This window comes from Myxine glutinosa, chromosome 12, assembly GCF_964187855.1.
Source record: "Myxine glutinosa chromosome 12, kmMyxGlut1.1, whole genome shotgun sequence".
NCBI lineage: Eukaryota > Metazoa > Chordata > Myxini > Myxiniformes > Myxinidae > Myxine > Myxine glutinosa.
The window spans coordinates 22,702,114-22,728,066 of record NC_136272.1 but is presented as its reverse complement, the minus strand read 5'-3'; the positions used below and the strand labels follow the sequence as shown (position 1 = coordinate 22,728,066).

General features: G+C 46.5%; 1 long non-coding RNA gene across 1 annotated transcript; it reads left to right on the top strand.

The window, feature by feature from the left end:
• Positions 1 to 1,914: 1,914 nt before the first annotated feature.
• On the top strand, positions 1,915 to 25,765 carry LOC137438115 (uncharacterized). The gene is made up of 2 exons (XR_010986651.2): positions 1,915 to 2,226; positions 25,299 to 25,765. It is a non-coding gene; the product is annotated as an uncharacterized LOC137438115 (long non-coding RNA).
• The last annotated feature ends 188 nt before the right edge of the window (positions 25,766 to 25,953 follow it).

Sequence of the window (25,953 nt, the reverse complement as noted above, 5' to 3'; positions counted from 1 at the left end):
ATCTCCCAATGGTGAAGAATCACTTTAAAAATTCTAGTAGCCGGATCCGAATCCGGATCTTCACCAAAATCTAATCATTTCGTCCGTGTCGCATACGCCACATCTCTGCCAAATTTCGTCCGAATCCGTCCACAACTTTTTCAGATTGTTTTTCACAAACATACACCAAAAATCCATAACTTTGGTGAAAACAAACAGGGGTGAAAGACAGACAGGGGTGAAAACATCACCTTTGGTGGCGGAGGTAACAACTTGGAAATGAAATTACAGATTAGCAAGTTTTTAAATAAACTTTTTTAAAAATAGGACTTTTTCATGTTGTGGGAGTACCAAGATGGCGGCCGGTGACCAGTTTTTCCAGCAATCCAGTCATCCAGTTATATTTACCTCCGCCACCAAAGGTGGATGGAGGTTATGTTTTCACCCCTGTCTGTCCGTTTGTCTGTTTGTTTATGAACAAAATATCTCGAAAGGTTGTGGACGGAATTGGACGAAATTTGGCAGAGATGTAGCATATTCCATGAGGACGAAATGATTCGATTTTGGTGAACATCCGGATTCGGATCCGGCTACTAGAATTTTAAAAGTGATTCTTCACCATTGGGAGATGGGGCCAAAACGATACAAAGCGGGATATCTCAAAAAGTTATGGATGGATTTGGACGAAACTTTTTGGACAGGTTGCGTGTGTGACGAGGAAGAATCGATTCAATTTTGGTGAATATACGGATCCAGATCCAGCTAGTAGAATTTTTTAAGTGATTCTTCACCATTGAGTGGTATGGCCAACCAGGTGGAGGTATGTCTGCTCTCTCCTGAGTGCCGTTCTCGTTGGATCAGTGGGATGTGCCGTTGAAGTCACGTGACCAGTTATCTGGAACTTGAGGAGGGAATCAGCAGCAAGTTGGTCGGAAAGGCAATATAACGTGTTTACTTTATACTATAGAATGTCCACGATGTGCAGAACCACAATGTCTGTCTGAAGGCTCAGGTGTTTCATATTACGTACGCAAATGTAACGGAATTTGAGCCACCCCGACCTAGCATGATCCACACATACTGGCATACCCCATTCCCTTCTTTCAGTTACTGCCATCTTCTCCCAAACTTCCCTCCTTTACTCCACACTCTCCTCTCACATCGACCTCCATCTTTAAGACTATCTCGGGATACGAGACCCTGCTCCACGTGGTTTGTCGCGGAGACTGTTGGTTACCGTTCAGTCACAGTCCGAGCCGTCCACTGGCCGGCAACACTCCCTCCCCAGTGTAAAGGAGGGGAGGATTTTTAAAACCAAACAAACCGCAAAGAATAAAACGTACCGAAGTCCGAATCTCAACTCACTGAAAAGAAGCCGATGAGGAACACCAAAGGGAATTAAATTGTTATTATTATTACCGAAAACATTTCAATTTATTCAGTTGAAAAACGCATTACCAGACATTTTAATACAAAGAGACGCAAAAAAAAAAAAAACGAAACAAAAACGAAAAAAAATCAGAGATTGAAATTACGAAACATTTTGCGGGCTTGACCGCTTCCTTCGGTGCTTCATTATCTCGCTGTTCCTTCGTTGTTGTTATTCATTCCATTCAAAGCGGAATCCATTTTTACACATTTTCTACATATTCGACTAGTATTTTTATAAATATTACGCTCATGTGTATTTTTCTAAGTAGAAAATGACATTCATTTTTATTCAGTTGGATGATTTACTGGTTCGTTTGAAGGCAGCGTTTTAAGCGGTGTATAAACAACACGACCCAATTTTGACTGTTTAAGATGTTTTTCGCAATTTTAATGTTAATGAATTATTTAGTAAGATATAAGTACCGTTTTACGTAGCAATTTATGATAGTAAACATATAAAACACAGAGAGGATCTAAAACTTTTGTCTTTAAACAACAACAACAATACGAACCAGCTCACTAACTATCGCCTGTATGACGATTGACGTTTGACCTTGCACGTGAGAACTGCGTTCAGACGTGGGTACTTGCGTTTGATTTGGGCCAAGTTTAAACAAACCAAGATAGTAAAGGAACGTTCGCGATTTGAAGTCGATATGACATTGACTCCTCAGAAAGCTTTGCGAGCCAAGAAGGGTATTGCATTTTCGTACGCGTTTGGAATTTGGTCTTTGCTGGGGTATGTGGCGTACAATTATTTCTCCCGTTTTAAGGACAACGATACCCAGGATGAGCTGATCCAGCCCGACTCAATCGGTATGAACATGCGCTGCCATTGTTTACACAGACATGTACCGGCCCACTTTGGCCAAATCCCTTTCAAAGATGGAATGCGATGTACAACGGTCATGACAATGTTCGTATAAGGGATAGCCGGCTTAGCATTCCTGTGTCAGTGTGCGAAACACCAGACTGATAGTGATATGTTGCACTCAGACCGGAAATTGAAACCACATGAGGGGAGGGGGGAGGGGGGGGAGGGGAGGGGGGAGGGGGGGGGAGGGAAGGGGGGAGGGGGGGAGGGAAGGGGGAGGGGGTTGGCGTGACGTCACAGTCACGTGCTTTTGCTTGGATACGTGACCGCCATGTTGGCAAAGGGGAAAACAAAAGCCGTTGCACGCTCGATCACAAGTATTTTTACGGCGTAGCCCATAGGGTAAAGCCGTCGAGAACAGTGTTTGTCCGTATGTATGTATGTATGTCCCCTCAAACGTATACCAATCAAAGCTGAGGATCTGGTCACATGACTGGGTGATGTGATTACGTCTGACGTCATTACGGCATAGAGCGGCTGACTCTCCACACTCGGCTATTTTGATTCCAATTTCATTCAGGCCGAACATATTGTTATGAATTTGGTAATGCAACATCTAGAGCTAGGTAGATCTGAATAGGTAGGTATTCGGCTGTCGTGACAGGGACTCTACATGTAATAAGTTATTGATGTTCAGGCGGTTGTCGGGGTAAGATGTATGAGTGTGGATCTACCTGGAGATTCGAGTGTTAAATAGTGAGGGATTAAAGGTAACGCCCCTGTGAGTCTCACCTGGTAGTCAAACCTTTGTCCATTATGGCACTGCAAACCACATAAACATTAGTTAGGTCCTTAGCGCAACATTAAATAATCCCCTTTCCCTGACAAGGACTTCGTATTAAATTGACAGGAAACCAGGTCAAAAACACCGCCACGATTGGCCGCCACCGTGTACACCTCCAAAGGCCTACAAACCTGGCCGGCACGTGTTATGCCAGGACCGCAGGGTCGCGTAACGGGGGAGATGTCAGGAGTCGCGGGAGGCTTTGATTGGCTGAGGAGTGCGCAATGTGACGTCATCGGCCACCAATATAGGCGACGGTCGGACGCCATTTCAAGAGTTGAGTCCCAAGTCACACGGAGCTAGTTCGCCAGTAAGAGTTGGGTTGAGTTCGTGGCGGGCACTGCGGACGCGGGCAGGCGCCGGGGGGTTGGGCGGTGGTGGAGAGTTGGAGAGGACACGCCATTCCAGTCGCAGTTCGAGTGCAGTTCGGGTTGTGGGGAGTCGCAGGAGACACACGAGAGCACACCCAGTTGGCACTGAGCAGTTCGTTGGCACTTGGCTGCCAGCACTCCCGCGTCGTCGAGTCGAGTGGAGTTGAAAGGAGTCCTTCCTGTCCCTGGTCAAGTGGAGCCGCTGGCCTGCGTCGGACGCGTGGTGCTTGGAGCGAGGGGCCTCGTGGTGTGCGATCGGGCCGGAAGGAGCGGTGCTGGACACCAACAATACAAGACGACAAAGACAGATAAGCCCGATCTCCGCGTATATTTTGAACGACGGGACGTGTTATTTTCGTGATTAATCTCCCTCGTTTGTGTTTGCTGTCAGTCGTGTGGGGACGTCCCGATTTAGGTTTATTAGAGTTATTAGATTTACCGGCGGGCTTTTTCACTGGCTTTACTTTTCCTAATAAACCCTTATATTACTTTTTGTACATAATATCTGAACGCAGTTTTCCTGGGTGTTTGATTTTAATAGATAAGGTTGCGGAGCCTTCGCTGCGGCCCGCCATTCCGCGCGTTGGTGTTGAACTTGAGTCCGCCATTGAGTGTTCGCCTCGGGAGTTAAAGTCTCGCAAATCGGTCATCCGTAACTGTGGTGTTAATCACGGTTACGCGACAAGTGGTGTCAGGAGTGTAGGATTTGAACCCGTCGGACAAATTTTTTGTCCGCGGCGAGACATCGACACGGTCGGACAAATTTTTTTGTCCGCGGGGAGACATCGACACGGTCGGGCGTACATTGCGCCCGACGTTCGAACGCAAAATTTTTATAGTCGAGGCGGAGAAATTTAATAATCAATTGGGCAAACGGAGCGCGATATCGCGTCTTCGTCAAATTTAAATTGTGTTTCAGGAATTATTAAAATAAATACGCGCGCGGGGAACGACCTTCCGAAAAGCGGATGTCGGAGGTCGACGAGATGGAAGTACGCAGCGAGGCCTCCGTCAGCGTTGGGAGTGAGCCGGAAATAGGGGAGTTTGATGCAGAGGTGAGCCTTGGAACCTCCCTCGTCCCGAGCACCAACTTATCCCCCTCCCCCACCGGGGAGTCGGGAGCAGTAGGAACGGCCCCGACAACCGACCAGATGTTGGGTCAATTGCTTCGAAAAATTGACGGGCTGGAAAATAAAATGAGTAAGGCATGGAGGGAAGGAATAAAGGAAATGAGTGATCGATTGAGTATTAAAATTAATGGGCTGGCAAATAAAATGGGGGATGATGGGGAGACCGTAAGTGTACAGGTGAGCGGAGAATGTCCACAGTTCGATGGGGAATGTGTACAGGTAGATGGGGAATGCCCGCAGGTAAACGTGGAATGCCTGCAGGTAAACGTGGAGTGTCCACAGGTGAGCGGGGAAGGAAATTTGGAATGTGAGAGTTGTAATGGGGAATGTTTCCCACATTCTGGCCTGGTTGTTTATCGGGACCGTGTGGATGTCACAACACCCCAACCAGGGGATGAATTTGGAATTGTGCAGCACCAGGGCGGTGGTGCGGAGCAAGAGGGGGTAGAGTTTTTGGGGGTCCATGCAATGGAGCCGGACCAGGTATTTATTGGGGATATTGATCAAAGCCTGGCGGGGCCAGGAATGATTTGTAATGATGAGGATGATTTGATCCAGCGGCTGGAGACCTGTGACAGTCCCATGGAGGTAGAGCTTGTTCAGGCCCAAAGGAGCCTGGGTGAAGAGGTGAGTTGGTCCGAGGAGGTGGTTGGAATGACCGAGGGGACGCTCACTGTACACTGCTATTTGGAAACAGAGGCTCCAAAATTGGACAACCAGTTGGGGGAGTGTGTTGGCTCCGGGCTGGATTTGGATCTTGGAGGATCGGGAGATAGAGCTTCTGGAGATTTGGTCCCTGTAGGGAATTTGGATCAACTGCAGGGAGGGGCAGAACAACCGGTGGTAGAGGTTGTTCCCTGCAGCTGCGGTTTGGCAGTGGGAATGAAAATTTGTAAAATAAAATTACAATGGGAAATTGATTTGGAGCAGCCATGGTTGGGATTGGTCCCCGGGCTGCGGGATCTGGATATGGAGAGGTCATGGGTGATGGCCTCGGGCAAAAGTTGCCCCTTTCAAAATTTGGGTATGCCAGCCAGCTGGGGGGCTGTGATGGCGAGATTTGGACGTGGGGTCCAGCCTTGGGTGTCGAGGTACGACCTGGGTCCCACGGGGGGTCTGGTGGAGTGTGGCGTCCCTTGTCCGTCGGGGCGCCGTCCGAGCTGGTGGCTCGGGCCGGCAGGGTCACCGGACCCTGGTGGGGGTTAAGACCTCCAGGGAGGTCCGAGGTGGTTTCTCAAGCCTGGGATGGCAAATATTGAGGACCACTGGGGGGAGGTGTTGTGGGTCGCGCTTTGGTGGTGGCACCGCAGATGGCCAGCTTGGGACTGATGTGGTGACCACCCGGGCATGCGGCCTGGCACTCTCCTCCAGGGACTCTGGGACAACCAGCATGTGGTGACCTGGCATGGTGGTTGGTCTATGGACGCGGGTCAAACCGAATGGACAGGGATGGAGATAGCCTGCCGGACAACCATTGGGGCATCGGTGGAACGTGATGGTGTGAGCGACCTTCCACAGATGCTCCGTTGTGATTTATGGACTCTCGGGTTGGGAAGAGAGCCATGGGGATGTGAATCGGGAGATGTGTAACGACGAGCCGAGCATATGGGCCATGCTCGGCTGGCATGTGTATGGCAAAGCATCCTTCTTTGGTGAGGTGAGTGAAATGTGACAAATGGTTGGCATGGGTAATCTGTGGGTTAGATGCAAATTTAAGGGTGGATTGTGAAATGCCATGGTGGACACTGTATAGTGACGCCATTATTGATCCAGGTGTGTAGACCAAAGTGTTGGAGGCTGTGATTAAATTAATAGGGTAGCAAGACAGCTTTCAACTGGTTGCGGGGGCAACTGTGCTGATATTTGGGACGCGGGATGATGGGGATGTAGTTGTGTAGCCTGAGGGTCAACGTGGTGCTGTGCGTGTCCGAGGTGTGTGGACCATGTCTTCTGGGTGAGTCTCCTGGTGGAGCATGGCTGTTGACTGGACCTTGGTGTGGTCAAGTGTGGGTGAGCACTGGGGGGGCTGCAGTTCTGTAGTCGGACTGGGGGATGATGGGGAGGTGCAGGGGACGTGGCTGTAGGGATGCCACGCACTGCGACCGTGCCCCCCAGGGCCGAGGTTGTGTGTGCGGTAGTGTGTGTTGTGGCAGCAAGTGCTCACCACATTGGCCAGCTGGGGCTGCTGCAGCTGTGTTCCTCGCAGGGGGGCCGAAGGATGGATGGTGGGTCGCACCCTTATGGACACTCATGGGCCATGTTGGCGTTTTGACTGCTCACCTTGTCCCGGTGACCCTTGCACGGTAGAGGTGCAGAGCTGTCGTGGCCACAGGTAGTTGTGTAGTGATGATCACCGTTGGATGCGGATCCACATACCTGCCAGTGTAGTGGGGACAAAAGAGAAATTTGGAAGTATTTGGTAGGCCCAATGTGAAATTTTGGGATTGTGAAGGGTGGATGACGCTCTTGGACCTGACCAACCTGCAACTACCTGCACTTGAGGTGAGTGTTTTGAGGAGTACTGTCCCAGGCTTCAGGATTTGCTTTGGGAAATTGGGGACATGTAATTTGGAGTTGGGAGGCGGGTGAGAGTGATGACATGGCCGGTGAGGGGATGGAATGGGAGCCACAGTGTCTTGTGGGTGGCGTATGTTTTTGTGTTGTGGTTAGGTGTTTTGATGTGGTCGTGAGAGTGGAACCTGGAGAGTGAGTGATGATTATTGGAGATAATGAGGGGTGATAATTGTGCTTTTGGAAATGTACTTTTGGGAAGATGTGATGGTTTAAATGTGAACTGGGGGGATTTCACATGTAGCAGGCCATGGCAAGCCTTGTAACACCTTTTACACCATCTATGAATTGTACTGAATTGTGCTGAGTTGTGTGGAGAATTGAATGGCAGCGGGGGAGGAAGTGTGTTTTGGGGTCTTGTGGGTGGGGAAGGTGTGTGTGTCCGCAGGTACAGAGCAAGCTCTGAGGAGCGATGCCTGCGGGCCCCCCTCTGCGGCAATTACCCCTGGCAGCCGGTGGTAACTGGAAATTGGAGCTCGTCGGTGGAGGGTCTGGTTGGGCGCCGCGGGGTGAGGAAGTCCCCCGGTGACCCGTGTTGCTGCGTGAAAGCAGGAGGCAAAGGAGCCTGGTGTGTGTGGAGACCCTCACCGGCGAGGTAACGGCGGAAAGGGGCTGTTGGGCTGTCACGGGGCCAAGAGGTAAAGGGGGGGGGGGGGCAATGAATTTGTAAGTCGGTTGACTTGTTTTTGGGACTGCGGGCACCACAGCCTGATGCGCCCCCACCATCTTTTTGTGCGGTACCTCCCCGCTGCCTAGTTGAGGAATGCACACACACGTGAATGACATCAATGCCATGGTCCTGCAGGGGGGTGTATTGAAGAAGAACCTTATTGATTTTTGAAATGCCTTGATGACCTATGGAATGAGAATGAGTGGTTAAGGGGTCTGTGTAGCATGAATGTGGGCGAAATCCACCGAGCCGTGTCACTCACCTGTAACATCTGGACAGGGCCCGAGGAAATTTAGGGGGATGCATTGGGGATGGCCCCGCAGGTAAGGTTGTGTCTTGTGGCATCCACCGGGGGACGCGGTCTGTAGACCGGGGTATGTACAAAGGTTAGAGTTTTGAGTTTTGGAAAGATGGTTAAGTTTTGTGGTTAAGTTAGTGTTGTGTGTTGTTGTTTCCTCCCTCCACAGGAACAACGAAGAAGATGTACATACTTGCATGATGGTTAAGGGGTTCAGCATGTTAAGGAAGTGTAGGTAGGTAGTCCGACTCACTTCCCACAGCCCTTCCTGATTTATTTCGTAGGTTAATTAAGTGTGTGACAGTAAGTGTTAAGGCTGGAATGGTAGCCCTGCGGTGAACCTTGCAGGAGCTACGGTTCCAGGGGGGGGGCTGTGTTATGAATTTGGTAATGCAACATCTAGAGCTAGGTAGATCTGAATAGGTAGGTATTCGGCTGTCGTGACAGGGACTCTACATGTAATAAGTTATTGATGTTCAGGCGGTTGTCGGGGTAAGATGTATGAGTGTGGATCTACCTGGAGATTCGAGTGTTAAATAGTGAGGGATTAAAGGTAACGCCCCTGTGAGTCTCACCTGGTAGTCAAACCTTTGTCCATTATGGCACTGCAAACCACATAAACATTAGTTAGGTCCTTAGCGCAACATTAAATAATCCCCTTTCCCTGACAAGGACTTCGTATTAAATTGACAGGAAACCAGGTCAAAAACACCGCCACGATTGGCCGCCACCGTGTACACCTCCAAAGGCCTACAAACCTGGCCGGCACGTGTTATGCCAGGACCGCAGGGTCGCGTAACGGGGGAGATGTCAGGAGTCGCGGGAGGCTTTGATTGGCTGAGGAGTGCGCAATGTGACGTCATCGGCCACCAATATAGGCGACGGTCGGACGCCATTTCAAGAGTTGAGTCCCAAGTCACACGGAGCTAGTTCGCCAGTAAGAGTTGGGTTGAGTTCGTGGCGGGCACTGCGGACGCGGGCAGGCGCCGGGGGGTTGGGCGGTGGTGGAGAGTTGGAGAGGACACGCCATTCCAGTCGCAGTTCGAGTGCAGTTCGGGTTGTGGGGAGTCGCAGGAGACACACGAGAGCACACCCAGTTGGCACTGAGCAGTTCGTTGGCACTTGGCTGCCAGCAGAGCCGCGTCGTCGAGTCGAGTGGAGTTGAAAGGAGTCCTTCCTGTCCCTGGTCAAGTGGAGCCGCTGGCCTGCGTCGGACGCGTGGTGCTTGGAGCGAGGGGCCTCGTGGTGTGCGATCGGGCCGGAAGGAGCGGTGCTGGACACCAACAATACAAGACGACAAAGACAGATAAGCCCGATCTCCGCGTATATTTTGAACGACGGGACGTGTTATTTTCGTGATTAATCTCCCTCGTTTGTGTTTGCTGTCAGTCGTGTGGGGACGTCCCGATTTAGGTTTATTAGAGTTATTAGATTTACCGGCGGGCTTTTTCACTGGCTTTACTTTTCCTAATAAACCCTTATATTACTTTTTGTACATAATATCTGAACGCAGTTTTCCTGGGTGTTTGATTTTAATAGATAAGGTTGCGGAGCCTTCGCTGCGGCCCGCCATTCCGCGCGTTGGTGTTGAACTTGAGTCCGCCATTGAGTGTTCGCCTCGGGAGTTAAAGTCTCGCAAATCGGTCATCCGTAACTGTGGTGTTAATCACGGTTACGCGACAATATCGTCGAACCTGCCGTATATCACAATCGCCATGCGGAACCTTTACGTTTTTCATTCAGTGTGAAACACAAACAAATATATTGTTAAAATGACCATCAAATATTGAAAGCATAGATGTTACGGCTCTTCCATCAAAATGGTATGTATAGGCCTTAGGCTTCATGCCTCACCTTCCGGCCATTTCAGACAAATTAAGCCCAGGTTTCTTGATACAGTAGTGTATCGTTTCAGTAGTATCGTTTTCGTAATAGTAATAATAATAATAATAATAATAATAATATAGTAAATATGACCATAACACTTTAATCCAAATGTCGTGAATACAAAGTTAATGGAATGAAGCGGTGTATGGTTCATGAATCAATGATAATAAGCGGTCTACGGTACTAACAAACACGGAAGTAAGGAATTCGCCTCGGTTTTTTAATAGCATTATTAACCCAAAACTTGTGGGGTATATAGATTGCAGTAGATCTTCCCTCAGTTCTGTAAGTAAAACCTACGTCACCGATGTCAGGATTCCTCCAAATGTATTTGTGTAATGTTATAAACAGCCAGTTTGAGTACCAGTTCACTGGTAATTCCCTGCTTGTCGTTAAAGGCGGCAAAAAGGGTTGGCGTCAGGAAGGGCATCCGGCCGTAAAACATTGCTTCAAAAAGGGGACCGAAAAACAACAACAACCACAGTTCCCGAAAAAGGCCAACCCCCGCTTGCGGGGAAAAATGGCCTCTAAAGGTGGTTTTTTTTTTTTTTTTTAATAAACAGCATTAGTAACTGTTTAAAAAGCTAATCATGTGTGTTTGTGGTTTTATAATAATTTACAAGCCCGTCTACGCCGCTGTTAGACTTTTGGTCTTGTTTTTTGTATACTTAGACGAGGCTCGTATAAGAGCTGACACATAGAACACATAGTTTAGTCATATTGGTGGAACAATCACAACATTACAAATCCTAATTTTTAAATTGGTGGACCCATTCACAGTTTAACTTGGTAGATTTTCTTTCGCTTCTGTTTTACATGACTAACTAAAATAAACGATGACAGCACTAACCCAATATGAAATGTGCTGAACAAACGGAGGTGTAATCCGACTTGCGCTCCCACATCTCCCTGTGCCATCTTGCGTGGCACGATTGACAACTTTTACTTTTAGCCAAATAATTCTTCTCTCTGGCTCAGTAGCTTGACTTGGCGTCAAATAAAACGAAAATTCTGACTTTTTGCATTGTTGTCAGTGCAATTGAAGATACAACAACTTTTGACTATGGCTACAATTACGGAAATATTGAAAGAAGAAAATAATAACAGCTAAGTAGTGCAAATCGCATGTGCATTACATCCACATATTACGTGTTGTTCCCCTTTGTTTTCCCCTTCGCATTGAGTGCTTGGCGAAAGTGCGGGTGCTAGCGTAACAATTCCTGGATGTCTGACCCCTCTCATGAGACGAGGCAAGTTTACTACCTTTGGACAGTTCTTCCCTAATCTGGAAAAACCTAGTAAGTCGTTATCTAACCATATAAACAGGAAAATATAAAAGATATGTGCACTGGAAACATTGTCCCACATGTTCAGCTAACATGCCAAAGCTAATTATCTTGTTCCCAGTGCTCTAATCCCAAAAGTCCATTGTTTTTTTCTGAATATCTCAAATTCCAGTGGTGAGCGCTTACTAGGTTTTTCCAGATATGGGGACAGTTGGCAGTGCTCGACCTCTAATCCGTGGATGTAGCCTGCTTGCTATTAATGACTGCTCAGAGCATTAAGCAGATGGTCATGTGATTAAGGCAATTTTATTTTGAAAGTGCTGAATGAATGTTAAATTTGCCACATTGGGCAAGTGTTTGCAGCTTTTACTCTATCATTATTTGGCTCGATTACATGTGCAGTCAATTTGCTGGAGCTCTGTCTACTGTAACACCATGGCTTGAAAAAGCAGCCTGTATAGCGTTCACCACTGATCTCTATACTAACTGGATTGGAGGCTCGACGCCAAATCAACGCTAATCAGTCCATTCACTGTGAAGTCACCGGAAGTAGATTCGTCGCCATATTGGTTCCCCCAGAAAATCTGCGGCTGCCTTCATCGGCTTTTTGGCGAGTATGGAAAGCATGAGAAAATTGTTTTCAAAACTTGTAGACAGTGCGGATGCCCCCATGAAGTATCTACTGATGTACAAATTCAGTCAAGACCATCTGGAACTTTTCTTCGCAGCGGTACGTTCATGTGGAGGATTTAACAACAATCCTACGGCTCATCAATTTCAGTCGACCTACAAGCGCCTCCTAATGCGACGTCATGTAAAAAATGGTACTGGAAACTGTTCCCTCTTAGATCATCACACTGACATTCTTTCAGTTCAGAACATTACACAATCGACAATCAACATTGCACGCAAATATGACATCATCGACAGACAACCATCACAAGATGACCATGACTACGCTGACACGCCAAACTTCGAAACAGTTTCACAATACAAAGAGGCGGCTGTTAGCTACATCACTGGCTATGTAGTTCGCATGATGAAGAAGAGAATCGACTGCATGTCTTGTGCGATAGCACTTACGACTTCAGATGGTAGTTGCCATAATTTATTGAGGATGAAAGACCACGGGGGCCTCCAGAAAGCATCATCAAGCGTCATTGCCACATGCTTGGAAACAGAGAAATGTTTTCAATGACTACTGAAGACGACAAATGGGAATCTTCCTCAAGGATCCGGAATTTCAGCTGCAGTATCCATGGCTGTTATGAGCAATAATGTTCATATGGACTTATTTCCTGAACTGCACTCACACCAGTTTGAAACTGCAGTGGAAGATAATCATATTCACAACCTCGTGAAGATAGCAGCTTCTTGTTATTGTCGAATCAAACTTTCATCTTGGGGAAAAGGAGACGGAAGCCATCACCGGAGAGAAAGTCAGGAAGCAGATGTCCAAACTGATTTTGTGCAAGCACCAGTGAGATTATAGGACACACATGATGCAGTGTACACATGTTGCTATTTGATATTCTGTAATTATAATTTATCATAATTTGGCAATATCCTGACATGTCTTGGAGGAGAATAACAAAAATATTTACTATGACCATCATGTTTCTCTGCCCAGAAGTATAACTCAGAAGTTTGTTTTCACTATACTCTTCTGATTCTGATTCTTTGATACAACAACATGCATTTTAAGGCCATTTTCCCTGCTGGAGCAGGGGTTAGCCTTGCGGTCCCCATGACAATCTTCTCCATTTTGCCCTATTTTCTGCATCTCTCCTTGTTCACCCCCTTGCCCGCATTTCTTCTTCCACCATCTTTAGCCAAGTCTTTCTCGGTCTTCCCCGTCCTCTACTTCCTTCTACATTCATTTCCATCACTCTTCTCAACCAGTCGCTTTCATCCTTCCTCAACACATAACCAAACCATCTCAACCTGTTCCTCTTCACAGCATCAATCACAGGCTCTATTCCCATCATCTTTCGCAATTCATCATTTGTCTTCCTCTCTCTCAGCGATACTCCGCACATCCACCGAACCATTCGCATTTCCACCCTTTCCAGCCTTCGTTGCTGCTCTACGTTCATTACCCATGTCTCGCTCCCATAATCTCGTCCCGATTGATTCTTTGATAAATGGATGCAATTTATTTTCAATGGTACTCACTTCAGTAAGAATATTGTGCCATGTGGAATGAAAAAAACAAAACAAAACAAAACCAACACTTGACCACAAATATGGTATACAAGTATTCACATACCAATTTATTTTGCAGATCCATGTTATATTTGGATATTTGGCGTCAGGAAGGGCATCCGGCCATAAAAAAAACATTGCCTCAAACAGGGAACCATGATTGTCATGGGGCCCGCAAGCCTAACCCCCGCTCTAGCGGGGAAAAATGGCCTTAAAACGATCATTCATTCATTCATTCATTCATCCATGTTATATTTTTATCAGCCATGAAAAAGTAAACGCAGTCCTATTTTCCTATTCTTTAAAATTTTAAAGAATATTTAATTACTATTAATATTTAATATTAATATTAATATTATTTAATATTTCATTTCATTAATTTAATTATATTTAATTATTTATTATTTAATATTATTATTTATTATTGGAATATTTAATTTATTTAATATTTAATATTTAATTAGAGGGAATTTAAAGAGTTTAATATTTAATTATCAGCATATTTCCTACGAAAATTCCACCGTCCCACTTTATTTTATTCCATTCCGAATTGATTTTAATCCGTTCCAGGGTTGAAAAAGCATTGTTACAGGATTGATGAAATGCCATCATACGCTGCTTACGGTTATAAAAACCGCAGCGGTCGAATTGAATAAAGAAGAGGAATCACATTACATCGGTAAATGACATTCGTTTTGGGGAATCGTGGGGGAGCAAAGATGGCGGACAAATGGCTTCAAAAAATGAGCTTCCCTTCCTATCCAGTTAGTATAGAGATCAGTGGCGTTCAATCATATTCAAAAAGGATGTAATAACACACCCAAACTTCCCAGGCCTGAGGAATTTTTAATATAGATCGCAGGTCTCACACGGGAGGGTGGGTCACACACGTGGGGATGGGTCACACATGGGCGGGTGGGGGGGGGGGGGCGGGCTCACACACGGGGGGTGGGAGGGAGGGACGGGGGGTGGGTCACACAAGGGAGGGGGGTGTCGCACACAGGCACGGGGTCACACACGGGGGGAGGGGGGGGAGGTCACATACACAGGGGGGGAGGGGGTAGGCCACACACAGGGGGGGGGTTCCGCACACACACGGGGGAGTGGGTCGCACACACACAGGGGAGTGGGTCGCACACACACGGAGAAGTGGGTCGCACACACACGGGGGAGTTGGTCGCACACACACGGTGGAGTGGGTCGCACACACACGGGGGAGTGGGTCGCACACACACGGGGGAGTGGGTCGCACACACACGGGGGAGTGGGTCACACACACACGGGGGAGTGGGTCGCACACACACGGGGGAGTGGGTCGCACACACACGGGAGAGTGGGTCGCACACACACGGGGGAGTGGGTCGCACACACGGGGGATTGGGTCGCACACACGGGGGAGTGGGTCGCACACATGGGGGAGTGGGTCGCACACACACGGGGGAGTGGGTCGCACACACACGGGGAGTGGGTCGCACACACACGGGGGAGTGGGGCGCACACACACGGGGAGTGGGACGCACACACACGGGGGAGTGGGGCAAAGACACAAGGAGGAGTGGGTCACAGACACAAGGAGGAGTGGGTCACACACACACACACACAGGGGAGTGGATCACACACATGGGAGGGTGGGTCACACATGTGGGGGTGGGTCACACACGGGGGGTGGGTCACACACACGGGGGGGGGGGGTAGGCCACACACAGGGGGGGGTGCCGCACACACACGGGGGAGTGGGTCGCACACACACGGGGGAGTGGGTCGCACACACACGGGGGGAGTGGGCCACACACACACGGGGGTAGTGGGTCGCACACACACGGGGGGAGTGGGTCGCACACACACGGGGGGAGTGGGTCACACACAGGGGAGAGTGCGGGTCGCTTTACTCCTCCCCCCTCATTCCTTTCCAACTTCTCCTCACTCCTCTCCCCCTCCCCCAGTCTCCTCTCTCCCTCACCCAGTCTCCTCTTCCCCTCTTTCAGTCTCCTCTCCCCCTCCCCCAGTCTCCTCTCCCCCTCCCTCAGTCGCCTCTCGCCCTCCCCCAGTCTCCTCTCGCCCTCCCCCAGTCTCCTCTCGCCCTCCCCCAATCTCCACTCCTCCTCCCCCAGTCTCTTCTCCTCCTCCCCTAGTCTCTTCGCCTCCTCCCCCAGTTTCCTCTCCCCCTCCCCCAGTCTCCTCTCCCCCTCCCTCAGTCTCCTCTCACCCTCCCCCAGTCTCCTCTCACCCTCCCCCAGTCTCCTCTCCTCCTCCCCCAGTCTCCTCTGCCCCTCCCACAGTCTCCTCTCCCCCTCCCTCAGTCTCCTCTCCCCTCTCACTCCGGCAGTTGTTCTTATTGAGCAGGTACGGCAAATATTAGAGGTAATTGAACTTTTCTCTTGGAGCAACACAGTGAAAATCTCCCCCTTGTCCAGTTCATTCATTAGTGAAATGTTTCGCAGAACAGTACACACATGGTGACGTCATCGGACTCGCACCGCAATGATGATCTTCAACAATATTATCCAATACTTCATCCGGATTAATTACAGCTGCTCTTGTACAGTGCATTCAGAAAGTATTCAGACCCCTTCACTTTTTTCACATTTTGTTATGTTGCAGCCTTTTGCTGAAATCGTTTAAATTCATTTTTTCCCTCATCAATCTACACTCAATACCCCATATTGACAAAGAGAAAACAGGATTTTAGAAAGTTTTGCAAATTTATTAAAAAGAAAAAACTGAAATATCACATTTACATAAGTATTCAGACCCTTTGCTATGACACTTGAAATTTAGCTCAGGTGCCTCCCATTTCTCTTGATCATCTTTGAGATGTTTCTACACCTTGATTGGAGTCCACCCGTGGTAAATTCAATTGATTGGACATGATTTGGAAAGGCACACACCTGTCTATATAAGGTCGCACAGCTGACAATGCATATCAGAGCAAAAACCAAGCCATGAGGTCGAAGGAACTGCCTGCAGAGCTCAGAGACAGGATTGTGTCAAGGCACAGATCTGGGGAAGCCTACAAAAAAATCTCTGCTGCATTGAAGGTTCCCAAGAGCACAGTGGCCTCCATAATTCTTAAATGGAAGAAGTTTGGAACAACCAGGACTCTTCCTAGAGCTGGCCGCCCGGCCAAACTGAGCAATCGGGGGAGAAGGGCCTTGGTAAGAGGTGACCAAGAACCTGATGGTCACTCTAGCTGAGCTCCAGAGATCCTGTGTGGAGATGGGAGAAACTTCCAGAAGGACAACCATCACTGCAACACTCCACCGATCTGGGATTTATGGCAGAGTGGCCAGACAGAAGCCAAAGAGTTCAATCTTGGTTTCATCAGACCACAGAATCTTGTTTCTCACAGTCTGAGAGTCCTTTAGGTGCTTTTTTGCAAACTCCAAGCGGGCTTTCATGTGTCTTTCACTGAGGAGAGGCTTCCGGATTGCATCTTGGATGTCCGGCAACACTGCATCTTGGATAGCTATTTATTCTGATGACTCAACCTGAAACACTACTTATCCTGGCTCCCTGCCTGTATCACTCCGCCTTCAAGCCAGCGTCGATCTAAATCAGGACCTTGTGAATGCCAGTAAGTGAGGAAAAGACTGGTTCATCAGCATCAATCAAAAGATGACCTACTGTTATCCGTACCCAGGTCAAGATTCCCTTCTTTTCATAAGCTGGTTATGGACCAAACACCATTACAAGAATACGATGGTATCTGTCTTCTTCGACCGGATGTCACGTATGACCTTGGTTGGGATAGGTACATTTCTGGCATTGCCATAAGACAAGAGCCTCCCAGCAACTTCGCTGCTTGTATCGCGCTTGCCAATACTTCCCTCCCGAGGCCTCACTCCACCTGTACAAGACCACCATACGTTCAGTCATTAAATACTGTATAGTGACATCTCGGCGGGTGCTCGGAACCATCTTCTGTCCCTTTTTGACAGAATTCCATGACGAGTTGTTAACCTGGTAGGCCATGATCTGGCATCATCTCTGGAACTTCTCTCGGTTTGATGCTCTGTGGCCTTTCTGTGTCTCTTCTACATGTACAACAATGGAAGATGCTCTAAGGGTCTTTCATTGCTTGTCCCACCTTTACATACATACTCTCAAGTTCTCTACATGCTTGGCAGCCACTGCACACGGACACATGGACACCCACATGATTAAACGGACACCCTGTGTACCTAAGGTCCACAAAGTACGATATTCCTCCAGTTTTTTTCCCTCGCACTGCCAAACTCTGGAATTCCCTCCCTGTATCCTGTCATGTTAGTTCAATCACAAACATTGCCTTTTAGCAGGACGTGGAGCTTAATGTAGCGATTCCATCAATACCATTTATATAATTCTATGACAGCAGCAGGAACCATTTAAATATTTTGCAATAAAATGTGACGGACGTAGAAGAAGCACATAAAATCATATATTAATACACTACATGGCCAAAAGTATGCGGACACTCCTAATTAGTGGATTAGGCTGTTTCAGCCACATCCATTGCTGACAGGTATATATAAATCAAGCACACACCCATGCAATTGCTGTCGACAAACTTTGGCAGTAGAATGGGCCGTACTGAAGAGCTCAGTGACTTTCAACGTGGTGCCGACATAGGATGCCACCTTTCCAACAAGTCATTTCGTCAAATTTCTGCCCTGCTAGAGCTGCCCGGGTCAACTGTAAGTGCTGTTATTGTGAAGTGGAAAGGTCTAGGAGCAACAACAGCTCAGCCGCAAAGTGGGTCCTCCTGGACAAGAACACAATATTCCGTGCTTTAGAGCTATCTGAGGTCGATTTCTCCCAGGCCAAACAACCTTTATTCAAACTGATCAATTGTTTATGACGACATTGGGTATTATCACGACATCACTGAAGATCACCTTTCCGTGTTTTGTGATTGTATCAAATGCCCAAAGCATCCTTGCACATGCAGTCCCGTCTGTGGTTTAAATCATCGTCGAATAACTTGAGCGTATGTTTGGCGTTGGACACTGACAACAATCCATTGTTCAATGATGTAGTTACTTGTATCACCCATGGCTACGTTCACTGAATCTGGAAAAAAGGGAAAAAGGAAACGAATTAAGGAACGAAACGACAAGACCACACTGTAGTTTTATATATTTCGTTTCTTTACCATTTGATCGTAATCCTCGAGCAGACCTCAGATTTCCAATAAAAGTTTCAACAACACATGTTCTTTCAGTCAACATCTTCCACTTTTCTCATCAATATTTTAAATATATTGTTGCGGTTGTGAGAATAAAGATAACCCCCCCTCTTAGTTAGTTGCACCACAACATGTAGCCTCGCTTTAGTTCAGTTATTTCCTATTAAATGTAAGCATAGTCTCCTTTTCTGTGTAGGAATGCGTTGGAGCAGGCCAGTAAGTGTAGGCTTCAGTGCTGATTGGGCTGGAATACCATGTGCTAGGGCCTGGAACAAGTCTGGAAGGCCCGAGGGAGGAGCTACAGGGGAGTGGCCGGTAAGCGGCAAGCAGCCAATGGAAGCTCAAGGGGAGTGGCTAACAACAGCAGCCAGAGGAGGGGCTTGGAACATTTGGGTAAGACTCTGGGGAGAGGCTATAAAACCCTGCCCCGGGCCCCCCGAACAGGGGAGAAGAGAGGAGAAGCAGTCTGTGGGTAGTTCTCTCTGTGATCGAGGCTCTCTGTGCACGAACTCTCCCTGCCCTGCGCTCTGCTGCCTGTTAATAGCGCTTGCGAGGACGGTCTCTCCCGGGGCCACAGACGCCAACGATCTCCTTGCCTGAGCTCCCTGCACGTGCCGCGAACATCCCAGGGACACGCCGAATGAGCTGACCAGGGCGAACTGCGCCAACGACCGCACTTTGAGCGCGTTCTCTTCTCTTCCTTCCTTTTCCCCGCATGTGTGAGTGGGCCCTTGTCTGGGGATTAAGTAAGGACGATAAGCTTCTGCTCTGTGTCTCTTTGCCCTGATCATTTGTATAAATTGTATAATAAACCTGTGTTCTTTCGCATCCATTTGGCCTTTATGTCATTTCCCACCATTGGCTTCGCACTGTACGAATAAAACCGCTCAATCGGGTTCAATAAGAATTAACGGCACGAGTCACGTGACACGCAAACCGCTCGGGCGTATCAGACTTGCGTGACCCGTGCGACGTCCAGTCCCCATTCTCGTGGCGGCGTGTGTTTAGAAGGTACTTGGGGATTCGACCGGATACCCTTCCGCACACTCGCTACGGGGGTGGCGGCTTGGCCTCGTGGACTCGAAGGCCCGAGGGGGAAAAGGGGTTAACCCCCCTCTGTACGTGGACGGGCCCGAGATCCGTAACAATATTTACAACTAGAACGGCACGATGTAGAGCACATACCTCCGCCAGGCTGAACATTTTGCATTTTATATCCACTAACAGGTCGGATCTGGATTCAGACCTGAATGAAAATCTAATCGGGTTGTTCTTGTCACCTACCCAACTCATCCACCAAGTTCTTTCTGTTTTAAGTCATCCACAACTTTTTGAAATATTGTGTTACGTATCACTTTTTGCCCGATCTCTCAATGGTGAAGAATGACTTAAAAATCCAGATCGGGATTCGGGTCTTCCCCAAAATTGAAACAATTCTTCCTTGCGACACACCCAATGTGTCCATGAAGTTTCCTCCAAATCCATGCACATCTTTTTGAGATATCGTTTCTGTCATATCTCTCAATGGTGAAGAATCACTTTTAAAATTCTCAGGTCCAGATCTGGATCTTCACCAAAATATAATCGTTTCGTCCTTGTCACATACTCAAACTCTCCACCAAATTCCATCCGAATCCGTCCACAGCTTTTTGAGATGTCCTGTTCACAGGAAAATCAGATAATTTTCTGTTCAAATGATGTCCTGTTCAGATGATGTCCTGTTCAGATGTCCTGATCACAGGAAAACCAGATGATGTCCTGTTCAGATGATGTCCTGTTCAGATATTCTGTTCAAATGATGTCCTGTTCAGATGATGTCCTGTTCAGATGATGTCCTGTTCAGATGATGTCCTGTTCAGATGATTTCCTGTTCAGATGATGTCCTGTTCAGATGATGTCCTGTTCAGATGTCCTGATCACAGGAAAATCAGATGATGTTCTGTTCAGATGATGTCCTGTTCAGATGTCCTGTTCAAATGATGTCCTGTTCAGATGATGTCCTGTTCAGATGATGTCCTGTTCAGATGTCCTGATCAGAGGAAAATCAGATGATGTCCTGTTCAGATGATGTCCTGTTCACATGATGTCCTGTTCACAGGAAAATCAGATGATGTCCTGTTCAGATGATGTCCTGTTCAGATGATGTCCTGTTCAGATGTCCTGATCACAGGAAAATCAGATGATGTCCTGTTCAGATGTCCTGATCACAGGAAAATCAGATGATGTCCTGTTCAGATGATGTCCTGTTCAGATGATGTCCTGTTCAGATGATGTCCTGTTCAGATGATGTCCTGTTCAGATGATGTCCTGTTCAGATGTCCTGTTCAAATGATGTCCTGTTCAGATGATGTCCTGTTGAGATGATGTCCTGTTCAAATGATGTCCTGTTCTGATAATGTCCTGTTCGGATGATGTCCTGTTCAGATGATGTCCTGTTCAGATGTCCTTATCACAGGAAAATCAGATGATGCCCTGTTCAGATGATGTCCTGTTCACAGGAAAATCAGATGATTTCCTGTTGAGATGATGTCCTGTTCAGATGATGTCCTGTTCAGATGATGTCCTGTTCAGATGATGTCCTGTTCAGATGTCCTGATCAGAGGAAAATCAGATGATTTCCTGTTGAGATGATGTCCTGTTCAGATGTCCTGTTCAGATGTCCTGTTCAGATGATGTCCTGTTCAGATGTCCTGATCAGAGGAAAATCAGATGATGTCCTGTTCAGATGATGTCCTGTTCAGATGATGTCCTGTTCAGATGTCCTGATCACAGGAAAATCAGATGATGTCCTGTTCAGATGATGTCCTGTTCAGATGATGTCCTGTTCAGATGTCCTGATCAGAGGAAAATCAGATGATGTTCTGTTCAGATGATGTCTTGTTTAGATGTCCTGTTCACTAACTGAGGTCGTTTCTCCAAGGCCAGACAACCATTATATGAGTATAAACAAGCGTTACGCCGAGGTCCCCCGTTGTTGAAGTGATGTGAGGTGACAAAGTGGAAGACGCAAGGCAGCCATCTTGGATTTTGACGTGGCGACCCAATTTTCAATAGCGTTCTCCCTTATGCCTGGATACACCCACACGCCAGATTAGAAGTTGGTACTTCGCTTATTTTTCAAGATATTCCGCTCACAAGGTTCAGACATACAAGGCGGCGGCCATCTTGGATTTTGACGTGGCGACCCAATTTTTAATAGCGTTCGCCCTTATGCGTAGATACACCCACACACCAGATTAGAAGTTAGTAGTTCGTTTATTTTTCAAGATATTCCGCTCACAAGTTTCAGACATACATGGCGTCGGACATACATGGCGGCGACCATCTTGGATTTTGACGTGGTTTGCACCCACACACCAAATTAGAATTCGGTCCTTCGCTTACGCACGGATGCACGGACGCACGCACGCACGCACGCACGCACACACGGACGTAAGGGAAAACCATAGTCCCCCTTTCGCTCCGCGGTGCGACGGGGGACAATAATTGAGACGTGCTTCTTTGTGAGGAGATTGGGTAAAACCAATATTGTGGCAATACCACCTACCAGGTAGCAAGTTGGCTATTTTTAGACACACCTTAACACCAGCGCAGGATACAAGCTTGTTATCGTATGGAGTATAGACTAGAGAGTGTGGTTGCTGACTGTACGACAGTTTCTGCACTAGAAACAAATCGTCCAGGTTGTTTTCACGTTTCGCGTCAAAGACCTTCACACACGAGGAGCAGCCAATTATTTCGATCTCTTCGGTGTTCTTGGGAAAGCCATTCTTTTAGTGGTGAAGGTTTCATTGCAAGTCTGAAATCATCGTGATGGCTGCGATGACAAAACATATGTTTGTAAAATGAGTTTAACTTTAAAGCTTTTACGGATGATTCCTGGAACGTGCTTCCAATTGCGTGTACAAACATGAGTTTTCCAAGGCAAGTTGCTCACCTATAATATATTATGTGCTTTGAAGAAATTGCAACGTGGTAATAACAATATTTCCTGCAAATTCCTTTCGCCAGGAGGTAAAATGTTGGCTCAGACCAGTAAAGATTAGACAATTGATCTCATTTGTTTTTATTTTTTTTCCAAATCGCTTTTCGTTTGTCAGATGACGTCCTGTATAAAAATCGTACATTTTTCAAGTATATTAGTTGGCCGTTGCGCTATTCTGTCTGTTTGTCTGTTTGTCTGTCTGTCTGTTTGTCTGTCTGTCTGTTTGCCTGTCTGTATGTCAGTCACAATTTTCACATGTGTCACAATGTCAGTCGCAGGTCACAATTTTCCACCGATTTTCACGAAATTTCACCAAATGGTAGAGTCTAAGCAAGAAAGCCTATTGTTTTGGGGATCAAAAGGTCAATAGGTCAACATAGGCCAAAGGTCACCAAACTTGTCAAATTTCTAAAATCCTCAATTTTCATCCGATTGACTTGAAATTTGAAGAGGATTTGCATATCTGGTCATTGAATTCAAACACCAATTATTTTTGAGGTCAACATAGGCCAAAAGGTCAACATAGGCCGAATTTCTAAGATCCTCAATTTTCATCCTATTGACTTGAAATTTGAAGAGGATTTGCATATCTGGTCACTGAATTCAAACACCAATTATTTTTGAGGTCAACATAGGCCAGATTTCTAAAATGATCAATTTTCATCCGATTTACTTGAAATTTTAAGAGGATTTTGCACATCTGGTTACTGAATTCAACCAACAAGTATTTTTGAGGTCAACATAGGCCAAAAGGTCAACATAGGCCGAATTTCTAAGATCCTCAATTTTCATCCTATTGACTTGAAATGTGAAGAGGATTTGCATATCTGGTCACTGAATTCAAACACCAATTATTTTTGAGGTCAACATAGGCCAAAATTCTATAATGCTCAATTTTCATCCGATTGACGTGAAATTTTAAGAGGATTTGCACATCTGGTTACTGAATTCAACCAACAAGTATTTTTGAGGTCAACATAGGCCAAAAGGTCAACATAGGCCGAATTTCTAAGATCCTCAATTTTCATCCTATTGACTTGAAATGTGAAGAGGATTTGCATATCTGATTACTGAATTCAACCAACAAGTATTTTTGAGGTCAACATAGGCCAAAAGGTCAACATAGGCCGAATTTCTAAGATCCTCAATTTTCATCCTATTGACTTGAAATGTGAAGAGGATTTGCATATCTGGTTACTGAATTCAACCAACAAGTATTTTTGAGGTCAACAGGCCAAAAGGTCAACATAGGCCGAATTTCTAAGATCCTCAATTTTCATCCTATTGACTTGAAATTTGAAGAGGATTTGCATATCTGGTCACTGAATTCAACCACCAAGTATTTTTGAGGTCAACATCGGCCGAATTTCTAAAATCCTCAATTTTCATCTGATTGACTTGAAATGTTAAGAGGATTAGCATACCAAGTCAATGAATTCAACCACCATTTATTTTGTGGTCATCATAAGCCGACAACTTATTTTAGGGATTTCGCAAGTATCGTGCTATGCACGACATATTTCTGGTTTATTTGTTAATATGGGAATTAGGAAATATGTTGAGTGAAGGCAAATGCTCATCTCGTTGTAGTGCTTGATGTCTTTCTTGCAACATTTTGTGAACGTCTTTATCATGAGAATACGCGACTTTCTAAATGATGTATGAATGCTGACGCGGCTTTTCGCACATGCGCTGTGTGCGTTTTCAGTGACTCGGATCTACTCGCCGGGCACTTTTAACCTGCCGTTGCTAGCGCAAAATCTGGCATTCAAGTGGTCTTTTAAGAATAATTTTTATCATTCAAGGGAAAGAGTGGCAATTTTGGGATCGTTAACCATAATTGTTGTGTTCCTGAATGCAAATCGCATTCACGGAAATATAGGAATACGAGAAATATCCACAGATGAGAGGTGTCGGGTTCGTACCATTTCCTGTTCATACAAGAGTGGTAGCAATGGATATAACTAACACACACATGGATGGATGCTTCTCCTTTTACCAATAGATGCAAAAATGTAGTTAATATATCTTGTGACCCTGAAACTAAACAATGTATTTATAACAGCCCTCACAGCTCCTGTAGCTCTCCTTTCTTCCAACATGATTAATAGGAAATACCATTTAAACTTACCCTGTACATTCACAAGCCCCATAGATGTCCTTCCTAGGTGTGAAGAAGCACCTAATCCAGATACAAAGTCCTTTCACTGGTAGCGATCAGTGAGGGGTTTGTGCAGCACACACCCGTCCACTCGGGCCCTCATGGTCGGGAGTTTGTACTACCGCTGAGAGCTGAGAAAGTTCTCCAACTCTTTCTTTGTGCGGAGGCACAGCCCTTTCTCTCGGGTACTTTTCCAAGTATCTTTGGCTTATTTTAGAAGCGCTGTGAGCCATTTAATGTTACAATCCTAATCTCGCACACATGATATACGTTTGGCTGCCTTGATGACCCCAGTATCTTGGGGTCTCTGTGCATGTGCACCGAGCATTTTGGGGCAAATTTTGTCATTTAGAAAGTCACATATTGCTTTGAGTGTTTTACCTATAATCATTTTTTAAAGCAACAACAGATTTGTTGGGAATTCATGGGGTGATTTTGAACTATCAGTGCCTTGGCTTCCACTGAAACATACATTCATTTCGTACCCTCTTTTGTACAGATCAGAGAGATGACAAGTTTGAGCGCAGGACGTATGTGTACGGCAACACGATTCAAATGAAGGTCGAAACTAAAAAACCCAAGGACTGGGTTCCGTACTCCAGCCGTTTGTACAACTACCTGTTTGGCAAGAGCGAATGAAGATTACCTGAAAGGATGACGGATGTGTTGCTCTACTTTTGTGCTGATGAACATTTTCCAACCCCAGCCAGTTCACCTTGAATGTAATGTGGGAGGCGTAACTGTAAATGTCATTTGTCCTTCTGCTTGGATCGGCCATGGTTACAAAAGCGAGCTGGTGGAATAATGAAATGTTTGGAGCTGTGGAATGTTTCCTCTATATTTCGTGTGCTCTCTTTATGTGAGTTTTTCAAATCGGAAAGTATTGTTTTCTTGCTTTGTTTTTACTCGATGACGTTGCAAAGATCATCTTTCATTAAAACAATAAAACATGCAGTTCAAGTTTCATATTCGTTGCTCAGTGTGTGACTCGTTTTGTTGTGTGAGATTTCATGTGAGTTGTTAATCCTCCACTTGAAAAACAAAATGGGGGGGATATTGTAATTGATTCTGTTGGTCGGTCTTTCTGCCTGTCTGCTGGTTACGCTCTCTGTCTGCCTGTCATTCTGACTGTCTGTCAAGCTGTCTGTCTGTCA